Here is a 15,350-nt window from a genome sequence, read left to right as displayed (position 1 = left end):
ATGTAATTTAATTATGGAAGAAGGGGAATTCCTGGTTTCTCTGGCTATTAAGGATGCATATCTTCACATCCCAATATGGCCGCCTCTTCAGGCTTACCTCAGGTTTGCACTGCAGGACAGTCACTACCAAGTCCAGGCCTTGCCTTTCGGTCTATCAATGGCACTGAGGGTGTTATCAGGGGTGATGGCAGAGATGTTGCTACAACTCCACAAGCAGGAAGTGAACATTGTTCCATACTTGGACGATCTCCTCATAATGGCTATATTCAGAGCACTTGATGGAAAAGATCAGCCTTCAAACACGACTACTCACGGATCATGGGTGGATTCTCAATCTGCAGAAATCCCTCCTAGGACCTACGCAGAGGCTTCAGTTCCTGGTAATGATATTGGACACGGTGTTTCAGAAGGTGTTCCTTCCTATGGACAAGGCAAAGATAATTCATACGATGGTACGTTCCATTTTGAAGCTGAACAAAATCTCAGTACATCTTTGCATAAGCTTACTGGGAAAGATGATGGCCTCCTGTGATGCAATTCGATACGGAAGATTCCATGCATGACCATTCCAGCTGGATCTGCTGGACAAATGGTCTGGGTCACCTCTGCACATACGCCAGATGATATGCCTTTCACCAAACGCCAGGATTTCCCTCTTATTGTGGTTGCTGATCTCCCTCCTGGAGGGTTGACACTTCAGAATTCAGGATTGGATTCTGTTGACAACGGATGCAAGCCTCCATGGTTGGGGTGCAGTGACCCTAGGGGCTCGGTTCCAATGAAGGTGGTCTGATCAAGAGGCTTCCCTTCCGATAAATGTTTTGGAACTCAGGGCGATTTACAATGCCCTTCTGCTGACCTCTTTTATATCCTTCAGTATCAGGCCATACAGGTATGGTTGGAAAACGCACCAACTGTGGCATACATAAACCAACAAGGAGGTCCAAACAGCAGAACTGCAATGAGGGAGGTGTCACAGATACTCCTCTGGGTGGAGCGGAATCCCAAGGCCATTTCCGCCATATTAATTCTGGGAGTAGACAATTGGGGAGCAGACTTCCTCAGTAGACACTATCTGCACCTGGGGGAATGGGGCCTCTACCTGCAAGTGTTTCAGCAGATATTTCATCGGTGTGGCTACCCGCAAATCAACTTGTTGGTTTCTCAGCTTACCAAGAAGCTTCTGCGTTACTGTTCTGGGACGAGGGATCCACATGCCGCAGCAGTGGACTCTCTGGCGACACCGTGGATTTACCGGTTGGTATACTTGTTCCCTCCAGTTCCTGCAATTCCAAGAGTTCTCAAAGGACTTAAGGGGACAGGGTTCAGGCAATTCTGATTGCCCCCACTGGCCCCGCAGGGCCTGGTATGTAGACATTCTAGCCTTATTACTCGTAGGCCCCTGGCTTCTGCCAATTGAGGATGATCGTCTTACACAAGGGCCGCTCGTCTATCTGTTATGCACACCAGTGCTTGCAGGAATGTACTGGTGTTTGAACTGTTATGCACACCAAATGGACTCACAGACAGACTGGGGAATATGACATAACGTACACAGAAGGTGATAGGGTAACAAAATACACACAAAGTGAACAGAGAAGACCAGAGGCTAAGGAACTGGGTATCTCCCTTGTATAAGAAATGCTCAGATGGGAAAAGCAAGATGTTGTGTTTTAATACATAGAGAACCCGAAATGCTGTTGCTAAGGGCAACAGCAAAACCCTAAAGGGTTACCAACGGGTGTGGCAGTAAACTCCTTGGTCAGAGATGGAATGATAGACACAAGGAGAGTCTCCACAATCCTAATTCTCACTTGCAGTGCACAGGTTCAGCTTACTGACACTAAACTGACCCCTGACACCTAGCACAGTGAGACAGGATTAGACAGGCAAGTCTTAGAATACAGCCGCAAACTTGCTAAGTTCACAGAGTAGTAACAGAACCCCTGCAAGCTAAACGACTGACTCCAGTCTTACTGCTAGGTCTGGATGGGCAGAGTGTAATACCAAATCCCCAGGCCTATTTGCAGTAAGCAACAAACAAATACAAAGCTACACAGTACTGGCTAACTTTCAGAAACTGACTAACCAACAAAGATTCAGCAGCATCTGTTTAACCTGGAAAGAGGCCTTATAAAGCAGGTGCTGTCCACGCCCCACTCAGACCTCACAGACTGTGAGCACAAAAACCAGCACCGTATCCCCTGCCGTGCACAGAGCCTATAACCACTGCACAGCAAAAGACCCGAACCGGAGTATCAGCTGCGCTCAGGTTACTCCGCTAGCACTTGTCTCCCGGTTGCCATGACGACGTGGCAGCACAGGGCAGGAGACCCTAACAGTACCCCCCCTCTGACGAGGGGTCAAAGAACCCCTACCACCGGGTTTATCGGGGAACTGCGAGAAGAAAGAGCGTATCAGTCTGGGGGCATGAAGATCACAACTGCGCACCCACGACCGCTCCTCCGGGCCATACCCCTTCCAGTGCACCAAAAATGACAGCCGACCCCGAACCATCTTGGCGTCAAGAATCCTTTCAACAACAAACTCCCTCTGGCCACGTATCAGAAGAGGGGAAGGTCTTCCACTGGAAGAAGGATTACTAATCGCCCGTTTTAAAAGGGAACAATGAAATGTTTTATTGATACCCAAAGAACGGGGCAGATCTAACTGAAATGCCACCGGATTGATAACCCTGGTGATCTTATAAGGGCCGATGAACCGGGGGCCTAACTTATGAGATGGCTGTCTCAACTTCAAATTCTTGGTAGACAACCAGACGAAGTCTCCTAACTTGAAGCTGCAGGGTCTTTTCCGCTTATCAAAAACCCTTTTGGTCACTAATGACACAGACACAAGGGCTTTCTTCACTTTCCGCCAAATACCTCTAAGGACCGAAACCACAGAGGAACCACCAGGTGTGGAGTCCAGGGGGTCAAAAGAATTGGCCTTAGGATGATGCCCATACACACAAAGGAAGGGAGAGATCCCTGTAGCAGAGTGAGCCGCGTTGTTATAGGCAAACTCCGCCATGGACAGATGAGCAACCCAGTCAGTCTGACACTTGGAGACATAACACCTGAGGAACTGCTCCAAGGACTGGTTCACCCTATTCAGTCTGCCCATTAGACTGCAGATGGTAGCCTGACGACAAGCTGACAGAAATCTGGAGATCGGAACAAAATGCCCTCCAGAATTTGGCCACAAACTGGGATCCGCGGTCAGAGACCACATCAAGTGGCAACCCGTGGAGGCGCACAACATGCAGCATAAATAATTCAGACCGGCGTCTGGCCGATGGCAGCCCAACCAGTGGAACGAAGTGCGCCATCTTCGAAAACCTGTCAACGACAACCCAGATGGCTGTCATCCCCGAGGATTTGGGCAAGTCCACCACAAAATCCATTGAAATGTGGGTCCATGGCTTAGATGGGATAGAGAGTGGATGTAATGGGCCAACAGGAACCCCTCTAGGAGTCTTATTTCGGGCACAGATGTCACATGCCCGAACCCACTGATCCACATCCTTAGCCACCGAGGGCCACCACACCGCCCTAGATAGCAACTCCCGAGTTCTGGCAATACCCGGGTGACCTGCCGACTTCTTGGCATGGAATTCCAGGAACACTCGCTGTCTTAACCTAGGAGGCACAAACAAAAGACCTACCGGAAGGTCTGGAGGAGCCTGCTCCTGTGCTCTAAGGACTAATGATAAGAGGTCCTGGGTAATGCCCACTTTAATACATGATGGGGAAACAATGGGCAACGGCTCCTCGGTGGTCTCCTGGATTAGAGCAAAACTCCGCGAGAGCGCATCAGCCTTGATGTTTTTGACCCAGGGCGATATGTTATCAAAAAATTAAAGCGAGCAAAAAACAAAGCCCATCGTGCCTGCCTGGCATTGAGACGCTTTGCTGACTCTAAATATGCCAGATTCTTATGGTCAGTGAGAATTGAGACCACAAACTTAGCCCCCTCAAGCCAGTGTCTCCACTCCTCGAGTGCATCCTTAATAGCCAACAATTCCCGTTTATCCACGTCATAATTCATCTCGGCAGACGAAAATTTACGGGAATAGTAAGCACAGGGATGAAGGCGATTATCAGACACTCCCATCTGAGAAAGCACTGCCCCAATACCCATCTCAGAGGCATCCACCTCCACCACAAAAGGACGCTCTGGATCTGGGTGTCGCAGCACCGTGGCCGATACAAATGCCCTTTTGAGACGGGCAAAAGCCGCTTTAGCCTCACAAGACCAGTGAGCAACATCCGCCCTGTCGAAGTCAGAAAAATGTCTCTATGCACGTTGCCATATTTGCACCGCACACTGGTCCGTGCTGCGCATGCGTGCGCTCTCCCGTGGAGGCGCATACCCGCAATAGCGTGCACTCGCAGGCGCGGTATGCGTATTTACGGTAGAGTTTACGTAGTCGTAGCGTGCGACCCATTCGTTACAACTGTTCACAATTAATGTAGTTTATAGATCATGGTCCCTTTGATAGATTCTGAAAGTTTGGTTAAAATAGAATGTCCCTGAGCTGAGGAATCCCTCTTTGCATCGTACGAAGGGTCTAACAGGAATCATACAGCAGTGTTTGGTACCCATCGGAAGAGTATTTAATTAGCAATATTCCGGTGTTGGTTTGGAGCGTATTAATCGCTTGTGCGAATAGTTATGGACATAAGAAGTTATGTCCATTTATTTATTATTATTTGTTCTTACTTAGTCATGCATCTGAACAGTTGGAGACAGGCATCAGTGGGTCTCAAATGTCTCTTTGACCTCAGAGATCCCCCAAACAATAGTTTGCATGTTAAGAGGGCCTCATATCTACACATGCATAAGGTAAACACAGGAATAGTAATTGAAGATCAATTGTACTCCAAATCAGTATCTTTCCCGCAGACGGAGTACAATAGCCTTTAATTACACTGAGCTTTTGAGACTCAATAAGGAGGGCCAACACCTGTGTTTACAAATGGGGCTGGATTTGTATACAGGAGAATGAGGGCTGAGATGTCATTGTCTCAACTGAAAGTGGACATCATGAATATAGAACAGAACCCAGACAGGATTCTGTTTTGTATTCGCCAAACAATCGCTCTCCAGAAGACAGGAATGTGTTAGTCATCACCCATTGTTTTGCATAACCAGGGCCACTGATATGAATCAACTTATGACCTTTTGTTATGATGCAGGGCCGAATTCATTCGGCCAATGGACAATGGGATTGTAGGGACTATGAGATTGCATTGTGTGTGGGGCATAAATAGGCAGGCCGACCATATCCAACTTCACTCACTCTCATCAACGGTTATCTGCTGATAGCCGGGAGCTGGATATCGAGGCGCATGCGATCGTTACCCTTTGTGCGTAAGTTTCTCTCCGTAATCATTGTCTTTCTGTGAGCCAATTTCTCTCCATCTCTCTCTCTCTTTCTCTCTCTCTCTCTCTCTCCTCTTTTCTCTTATATCTCTCATAGTATTATAGTATTGTATTGTATTGCATTTAGGTCAGTGTAGTATTGTCTTTTTGTATTTATTGTTTAGTTCTGTGGTTAGGAAGTCTCTGTTATATTGTAGTGTATCATTTGTACTGTTATCCCCTTTTACAAGTATATTAGATATAATACAGTTAATAGGCTTTGGAACCTAAACCAGTATCTGTGTATTTTCTATAGTGTTAAGTGTTCACTTGAGCGTCGGTGACGCTCAAGCAGCTTTGTAGTTAGTCAGGTTACACAAGGTTGCACTTACACCCTGTACTCACATTAAGGTATTCAGTGTATTTCATTGGTATAAGGTTTTAACATAAAGGTATAGTGTTGTGAGCGTCTGCATCGCTGGTGACCTCCTCGTGGTCTCGAGCGTAAGCTACGCCATAGCGAATCATTACCCTAGACATAACCAATAACGTGTCCTGTGATCGCTGGGCCGCGAGCGAACGTGACGCTTGAGCGTCTCGCCTACGGCCGAGCGATCGTTACGCCAACAGCGTACCATTACGGTACTTCTTAAGTAAACAGCGTACAGTGTTCTTAGCTTCATAAAGGGTTGTTTATACGACAAAGGAATTTAGCATTGTCAATTGGGAACTCGTCCTATACTTCTCACATCTGCACTAGGTAGATCAGCAGACATTATCCCCCAGCAAAGGGTGGGAGATTGTCTCATAGTGCTGGCGGGATAAGCGTCTGCTTCGCTTAGATAAAGAGTGCTGAAGGAACCCGGTAACCGGAAGTAAGAACAAAACGCTTGTGTCTTTTTAAAACTGTTTATTTTTCTTTTGTCTTGCGTACGCACGCATATATCTGCATTTCTGTTTCATTTTCGTATATCACTATTCCTGTTTGCCAATTTTATAGTTGATAGAAAGTGCTAAAAAGAGATTTGCTGTTATTTCATAGTAGAGGTAATAGTTAAAGTATAGAACAAACACACGGTTTGTCTGAGATACAAGGCAGTCAGTGTGGATTGCGGTAGATGATCAGGGATCATTTACATTGATAAAAGTATATATTGTGTTACGGTGGATCCTTTGCATTGCGTACACGTGTCGCTAACAAAGACTAGCGTACGCAATCCAAAAGACAGACGCACGCAGCGTACATTACGCAACGTAGCATCCGGTTACGCCCACGTAGCTCAAGTTGTGATAAAGTGAAGTAACGCAAAGGCGATAAGTAACGCACAGCGGTAGATAACGCGACGCGGAAAATAACGCAAGTCTATTTTTGGAGAATCTGAAATTTAGTTTAACAGATCCTGCTCCTAATTGGTAACACTGTTGGGCTAAAGACAAATTTCTGCGCAGAAATAGATATAGAAACAAAAGTGTACATGTGTTGAGTGAGTGTGTTTTGTATACAAATGTTTATATAACTGTAAGGTGGAACCAAAAGGAAAGCCGGGTACTCGTCAAGGGACATACGTGTAAGTGACATATACGGTGGCTAGGGAGGCATCCCTGGTTAAATAATATTTGAGCATTAGAGTATAGCGGACCATAAGGTAACAGACCAGGAGGTCATAAGGTAACAGACCAGGAGGTCATAAGGTAACAGGTAAAATAGACAAAGAGGTCCGCTATAAAAGTCCAGTGGCACAACGCCTGGGGTGTTGGTGCAGAACCCATATAGGCCATAAGCTCTTGCTGAAGGAATCGCGGCCGGAAACATCGATTCCATTGATCTCTCAGTACATAACAAGTAGTGCTTGTGTACTGAACGATTGGACCACACGTAATTGTGTGCAGTAGTTAGTAATCTGACCTAATACCATTAGAGTAAAGTGGTCACAAACGCTATTTGTACATTCTGACGTGATTTGTGTAATTTTTTATTTTTGGAAGGGAAGTTCGCTGGTCACTCAGGAACTATCCAACAACCGATACTTGCTGGGGAACGCGCCCCAGTAAATAAAGGTTCACAGGGGCCCTGGGTTGGGTACCGCAGCTCTGGATACAGTGATTGCAGCACAGGCCAACGTGGGCGAGAAGTAAGTGGGGTACTTGGTAAACCGCCACCGCCGGCCTGCCCAGGACTTCTTGGTTTGTTTGTAAGGGTTCGCTGAAAGCCTTGATATTCAAGGAGGAATAAGCAACGCCTGCAGATTATGGGGGCCAGTTGTTCAGGTAGGGGGCGATCAACCTCGGTTCGGGTTGATTCAGAGAACCGATCAATTGGGTCGGCAAGGTACATCATGTGTGAAAAATACGGAAGTCACACAGAAATTTTATGTGATGAATGGGAGAGAATGACTGTACAAGACAGGGACAAATTCCCAAGAATAGGTAGCTTCAGTCCAGTAGTGTTACAAAATTTAAGGAGGAGGATAAGTCTCATTGAACCAACGAAGAGACAAAATAAACATTATGAATATTTACAGTTATGGCAACAGGAAAGTGAATTACAAAAAGAGTCTATTGACTTTTCTGACTCTTATCTTGAGAGGAGAGACAGTGGCATCAGGAGAGGGGTTGATTGCGGAGAGAAAGACACAAGGGTGAACAATAAAAACGCTCTTAGCAACTGTAATATAGATTATAAGAATAAGTGTAATAAATGTAACAATGATTATTGTAATACTGTTGAATGTACAACTATTAACCTGTGCAAGCTGCACCCCATGTCAAACCTCCCTCAGGAATACAAACAAGAAAGTGAGCCCAGAACGATGTCAGCACCTCTTCCAGCAACCATCACAAAAGCCATCCAGGTGGACGCGACCAAATTGGTAAAGGCAATAATCGAACCCCCTAACGGAGGGTCAGGTGAGGTCGTGTCCACAGGTACGTACAATGTTTCATATCACGCACAAACAGATGTACCCCATATTGTAAGACCAACACAAGATGATGTAACTGAGCTCGATCTGGCCAGGGTGATCTCAGTCCCCAATGGGAAGACTGACGATCAGGGAATCATTCCCGTCAAGGACAGTGCAATGCGCTGTCTCTTGTCCCGGACCGAATTGAGATCAATTATGTCTGAATTTCCTGATCCGAGGAAAAATCTAGCCAAATGTCAAAGGTTTATTAAAGAACTAGGAAACGCCACAGAACCCACCAACAAAGAGTGGCGGACAGTGCTGAGGGCATGTTTGCCCTCCAGTGTTGACCCTGAAAAATTCATTGCTGATTGTAAATTAAACACGGAGGTACCCTGTATGGAGGAACACAATCAGGAATGTATTAGGCAGATTAACCGACAGTTAGGAATATATTTCCCAACCACTGTCAAGTGGAATGAAATTTTCTCCATAAGGCAAAACGAAAAGGAAAATGTTTCTAATTATTTCAATCGAGCACTGCAAATAATGGCTAGAAACACTGGGATCGCAGACATCAAGACAAATGCACAACATGAAGGAATAGCGGTTAAGGTATTAATGAATGGTTTAAAGGATGAATTAAAAACAAGGGTACAGACCACCAACCCAAACTGGAGAGAGATCTCGGTGGCCGCACTAAGAGAGGCCGTCATTAATCATGACCAGAATATCACCAGGTACAGAGAGTCACTAAGAGATAAGTTAATGGCAGCAAATATACAGGCCCAAACCACAAGACCACCCCAACAAAAGCCACACACCCCTGCGAGAAATCCAGATATGGAAATCTGTTACAATTGTCATAAAAAGGGACACATTGCAAGAGATTGTAGATCAAGAGAAAGACAACACCATAATCATAAAATCCAAGGAATCAGGGAAGTACAGGGGAAACGATTGATGATGATGAGCATCCGAGCGTTTGAGGAGGCATCAAATCAACCAAAACCTCAGGTCATTGACACGTGGAGGAAGCCCAGGATTTGTTATCATTGTAGAAGAGAAGGGCATTATGCTAGCAACTGTAACAGCCCACATAAAGTTAGACCCCCTAGACCAAGAAATGAGCAAAATTACAATACACACCATTATAATCAAGGATCACATAGGCAGGAAAGGTGATTATTAGGAATGGAGGCAAGCCTGAGGTAACGGTTAATGAAGTGGGAGGTCATTCACTGAAGACACAGGAATGACCAGGTGAAAAGTTGTAAATGTATTTGTGAGAAATGTTTTTGTTTTTTTTCTTTCTCTCTCTCTATCCCCATCTCTGACGAGTATTGGTAAGAATTCACACATTGCATATCCACTTGGTCCTTGCAGAAGTCTACCAAACCCCAGCATGACCTCCGCCACAATGTATTTCTGGCCAGATACAGACAGTGGAGTAATGCAGGTGCTGGTGGGAAGGGACTGCTCAGGGAGACCATTAGACACATAGATATGACAGCCTAATAAGTCTGACAATGTTTTTCTAATGCTAACAATGTTTTCTTACAATGTTTAAAAATGCTTTGTTTCTCTTTTCTTATTGATGGTTATTGTCGAGTTATGTAATGTATATATGCACATGAATTGTTCTCTATCTCTTTTGTTTTTTTATTTTCTCTCTCTTCTCACTCATGTTTCCATGGTTTAAAGATGCTATGTCACCCCTCAGTTGGACCAATGGTAATGCCAGATTTTTGCTCCTTACAGAAAGATCGTCGGTTAGGAAGGAATATTGCATCACCAGAATGATCGTTTTTGAAGACTGAGAGACAACACCTTTGAGAGGACAGCAGAACAAGAAGAACAACAAGACGAGAGAACTTATTATCGTAACGAGTTCTCTCCCCCTCAAACTGATTTTCTTATACCCCATTTACAAATTTCTTCTTTTCTCCTCCTGTAAGATGGACTTGCCCCAAGAGACTGTGATATGGATTTTTCCCGTTAACCATGATGTTGACCAGAGCAGTCTGTTTCGGTGAGAGTACCAGTGAGGTCGAGAAAGGATCCAGAAAGGTCCTGATGACTGAGACGGAGGTGTAAATTTCCAATAGCAACCCAATCACCAAGCAAAGGCGAGTACCGGGCACGATCTAACAACCATGTTATTTGTAAACAACTGTGAAGGAATGTTAGTTCAAAAAGAAAGTTGTATCTGTAGGCTCTGTAACAAAGAAATGCCAATCCAGTTTTAATATCCATATGGACCGGCATCCATTGAGTGACTATCACTCCTTAGTGGGTAGTGTGTTAAATAAAACAGATTGTTGGGTATGCTCTCAAGTACCTCAGGGTCATAGTAAATCAGGGCTAGTACCATTTCCTTTAACGGTAGGGGAGGTACTTGAGCTAAAGGGTGGGAGACCGGTGGATAGGAGGTTTAATATCTCCAGCCCTCCTAGTTTGAAGCTCCACCAATACCATGTGGATAGGTCCCTATTATGTTTTAATATCTCCAATCCCCGTAAGCCGGGAAATTGGGAAGTGTCATGGAGCAACCTTACCATGACCTTTTCACACAGAGCAGATAGAATGCCTACAGATACAGAGCTCGTACGCCACATAGCCAGTAGAGGAAAATCTTTCCGGTATCGATATACCTTAGGAAATAGGATTACTAGAGTTGGAGAGGTATCACCAGGATACTGTGCACATATCGTACAAACTGATACGTGCATTAAGCAGATGGAAGAGTTAGGGTCAGGAGATTTCACCTGGAAGGTTTGTAACATGGTCATGTCCTTCTCCGTCCCTTATGTTCTCCCCGATGATGCATATTTCATATGCGGGAGAAAGGCGTACAAGTGGCTTGCCCCAAACTCTGAAGGATTGTGTTATATTGGAAAAGTATTGCCTGAAGTGATGACTGTTACACATGACAAAATGAAGGACCTACACCGTGATGCCCAAGCTCCTTATACTCACACTCATTACGAGCACCGAGTTAAAAGACAACTGTCAGAAAGGTTAGAGCATCCGGCCTCTGATCTTATCCATGAATCCACCGGGATTCAGGTTCTGGTAGCGTTAGATTTCACTCGTACCGCTCGAGGAGTGATGAATTATAGATACATTTCCGCACTCGCCAATTTGTTAGATAATATCACTGAAATGTATGATGACACGTTTAGATACACTGGAAGAGAACTTCAAGCTTATAAAACAGAACTAGTTCAGCATAGGATGGTTCTTAATTATCTTACAGCAGTAACAGGCGGATATTGTGTTACATTGGCAACACAGTACGGCATAAAGTGTTGCACGTATATCACAAATAGCACAGAGGATCCGGTAGAGGTCATAGACCAAAAGATGGATGATATTCTCCAATTGAAGTGGGAATTTCGTCGAAAACACAATCTCACCCTTGCTGCTGTAGGTAATGAGCTGACTGGTTGGGTGTCATGGTTGAACCCGCGAAATTGGTTCTCCGGTTTAGGAGACTGGGCTCAAGGAGTCATAATGGATGTTGGAAAGTTTCTCCTATGTATTTTGGGTGTTGTTATATTTATTGGATTGATATTTAGATGCGGGCAGGCTTTAATGAGGTGCAAACAAAGTACAAAAGTGATGAGCTTGAGGAGTGAGGAAACCGTAATTAACCTGGATTTGATTTATGACCCAATGATAGAAACCAGAATGTGATGAAAATGCGATTATACGGTCCGTTTCTTTCACCTGTTTTTCTGCTTTTCTCCAAGATACAAAGACCCCTTGGACAAGAAAGTTGACGAGACGGTATACAGACAAGACAACAGACAAGACCAAAGATGAAGTTTTTGACCACTTGAGAAATGGACACTTGATGAACTTTGCCATGGATCCCCAGTTTCCCTAGTACTTTTAAACTCACGCTAGCCCAACATTTTTTTGTAAATCTGATGGCTCAGACAAAGCTATTTGCTCATGCCTAAGGAGCAATACAGCGCAAAGAAGACGACTCTCAACAGATACCGAACACAACCTCAACGACAGATGTACATTTCCCTGACATAGAATATCATTGCATTCTCCATAAGTGTTCTTTATCTTCATCTCTACAACCCTCAGGTAATGACACACATAGTCGATAGGGAATACAGGCACAGATATCAGCAACCACATACCTCCCCCATTCATGTATCATCAACTAAAATGTGCATCCCCATTTTGTTACAACCATAGCCGAAATGAGCTCGGTAGAGTTTGACAGCCCATCCACAGACCCTTAGTACGGGATAAGAAGGAATTCAAATGTATACTTCGCAATACCTCGAAGCTTGATTTACCACACGTACGGCACGATGATACATGACCCTCCAAACATGGACTCATACACACATGCTTCTACTTTCTCACTAGGTCATACCCTTTTCACACCTACTCCTCTCTTCTTCCTTACCCCACCATGGAAATCAATTAACCCCTGACTTACATTTTTCTCCTTAAATGTTTTGTGGCAGTTATTATTGACTGCCAAAGGATGGACTGTCGAAGTCAGAAAAATGTCTCTATGCACGTTGCCATATTTGCACCGCACACTGGTCCGTGCTGCGCATGCGTGCGCTCTCCCGTGGAGGCGCATACCCGCAATAGCGTGCACTCGCAGGCGCGGTATGCGTATTTACGGTAGAGTTTACGTAGTCGTAGCGTGCGACCCATTCGTTACAACTGTTCACAATTAATGTAGTTTATAGATCATGGTCCCTTTGATAGATTCTGAAAGTTTGGTTAAAATAGAATGTCCCTGAGCTGAGGAATCCCTCTTTGCATCGTACGAAGGGTCTAACAGGAATCATACAGCAGTGTTTGGTACCCATCGGAAGAGTATTTAATTAGCAATATTCCGGTGTTGGTTTGGAGCGTATTAATCGCTCGTGCGAATAGTTATGGACATAAGAAGTTATGTCCATTTATTTATTATTATTTGTTCTTACTTAGTCATGCATCTGAACAGTTGGAGACAGGCATCAGTGGGTCTCAAATGTCTCTTTGACCTCAGAGATCCCCCAAACAATAGTTTGCATGTTAAGAGGGCCTCATATCTACACATGCATAAGGTAAACACAGGAATAGTAATTGAAGATCAATTGTACTCCAAATCAGTATCTTTCCCGCAGACGGAGTACAATAGCCTTTAATTACACTGAGCTTTTGAGACTCAATAAGGAGGGCCAACACCTGTGTTTACAAATGGGGCTGGATTTGTATACAGGAGAATGAGGGCTGAGATGTCATTGTCTCAACTGAAAGTGGACATCATGAATATAGAACAGAACCCAGACAGGATTCTGTTTTGTATTCGCCAAACAATCGCTCTCCAGAAGACAGGAATGTGTTAGTCATCACCCATTGTTTTGCATAACCAGGGCCACTGATATGAATCAACTTATGACCTTTTGTTATGATGCAGGGCCGAATTCATTCGGCCAATGGACAATGGGATTGTAGGGACTATGAGATTGCATTGTGTGTGGGGCATAAATAGGCAGGCCGACCATATCCAACTTCACTCACTCTCATCAACGGTTATCTGCTGATAGCCGGGAGCTGGATATCGAGGCGCATGCGATCGTTACCCTTTGTGCGTAAGTTTCTCTCCGTAATCATTGTCTTTCTGTGAGCCAATTTCTCTCCATCTCTCTCTCTCTTTCTCTCTCTCTCTCTCTCTCCTCTTTTCTCTTATATCTCTCATAGTATTATAGTATTGTATTGTATTGCATTTAGGTCAGTGTAGTATTGTCTTTTTGTATTTATTGTTTAGTTCTGTGGTTAGGAAGTCTCTGTTATATTGTAGTGTATCATTTGTACTGTTATCCCCTTTTACAAGTATATTAGATATAATACAGTTAATAGGCTTTGGAACCTAAACCAGTATCTGTGTATTTTCTATAGTGTTAAGTGTTCACTTGAGCGTCGGTGACGCTCAAGCAGCTTTGTAGTTAGTCAGGTTACACAAGGTTGCACTTACACCCTGTACTCACATTAAGGTATTCAGTGTATTTCATTGGTATAAGGTTTTAACATAAAGGTATAGTGTTGTGAGCGTCTGCATCGCTGGTGACCTCCTCGTGGTCTCGAGCGTAAGCTACGCCATAGCGAATCATTACCCTAGACATAACCAATAACGTGTCCTGTGATCGCTGGGCCGCGAGCGAACGTGACGCTTGAGCGTCTCGCCTACGGCCGAGCGATCGTTACGCCAACAGCGTACCATTACGGTACTTCTTAAGTAAACAGCGTACAGTGTTCTTAGCTTCATAAAGGGTTGTTTATACGACAAAGGAATTTAGCATTGTCAGCCCCTTTCTTAGTGAGTGCCACCAAGGGCGCCACTATAGATGAAAATCCAGCGATAAATCGTCTATAAAAATTTGCAAAGCCCAGGAAACGCTGAAGCGCCTTCAAACTAGTGGGCTGCACCCAATCCAGGACTGCCTGTACCTTGGAACCCTCCATTTGGAAACCTTCTGGGGAGATAATATATCCTAGAAATGCGATTTGCTGAACTTCAAATTCGCACTTCTCCAGCTTCGCCCCAAGCCGGTGGTCTCTGAGTTTCTGGAGGACTAAGCGTACATGCTTCCGATGTTCCTCCAGGGAATGGGAGAAGATTAGGATGTCATCTAAGTATACAACTAAGAATCTATCCAAATATTCCCTGAGCACATCATTCATGAAATCCTGGAAGACTGCCGGGGCATTACAGAGCCAAAAAGGCATCACCAAATATTCATAATGCCCTGAGTGGGTATTAAAGGCAGTCTTTCATTCATCCCCCTTTCTTATTCGGATTAGATTGTACGCACCGCGTAGGTCAATCTTAGAAAAAATGGTGGCAGTACGAAGCTGGTCAAACAAGACCGAAATGAGAGGCAGTGGGTATGAGTTTTTAATCGTGATACGGTTCAATTCCCTGAAGTCGATGCAGGGTCGCAACGAACCGTCCTTTTTACCCACGAAGAAGAACCCCGACCCAACTGGAGACTGTGAAGGTCTGATAAATCCCTTAGCCAAGTTCTCCTGAATGTACTCTGCCATAGCCTG

The sequence above is a fragment of the Pseudophryne corroboree genome, assembly GCF_028390025.1.
Source record: "Pseudophryne corroboree isolate aPseCor3 chromosome 3 unlocalized genomic scaffold, aPseCor3.hap2 SUPER_3_unloc_30, whole genome shotgun sequence".
Lineage (NCBI taxonomy): Eukaryota > Metazoa > Chordata > Amphibia > Anura > Myobatrachidae > Pseudophryne > Pseudophryne corroboree.
This window is presented reverse-complemented; position numbering follows the sequence as displayed.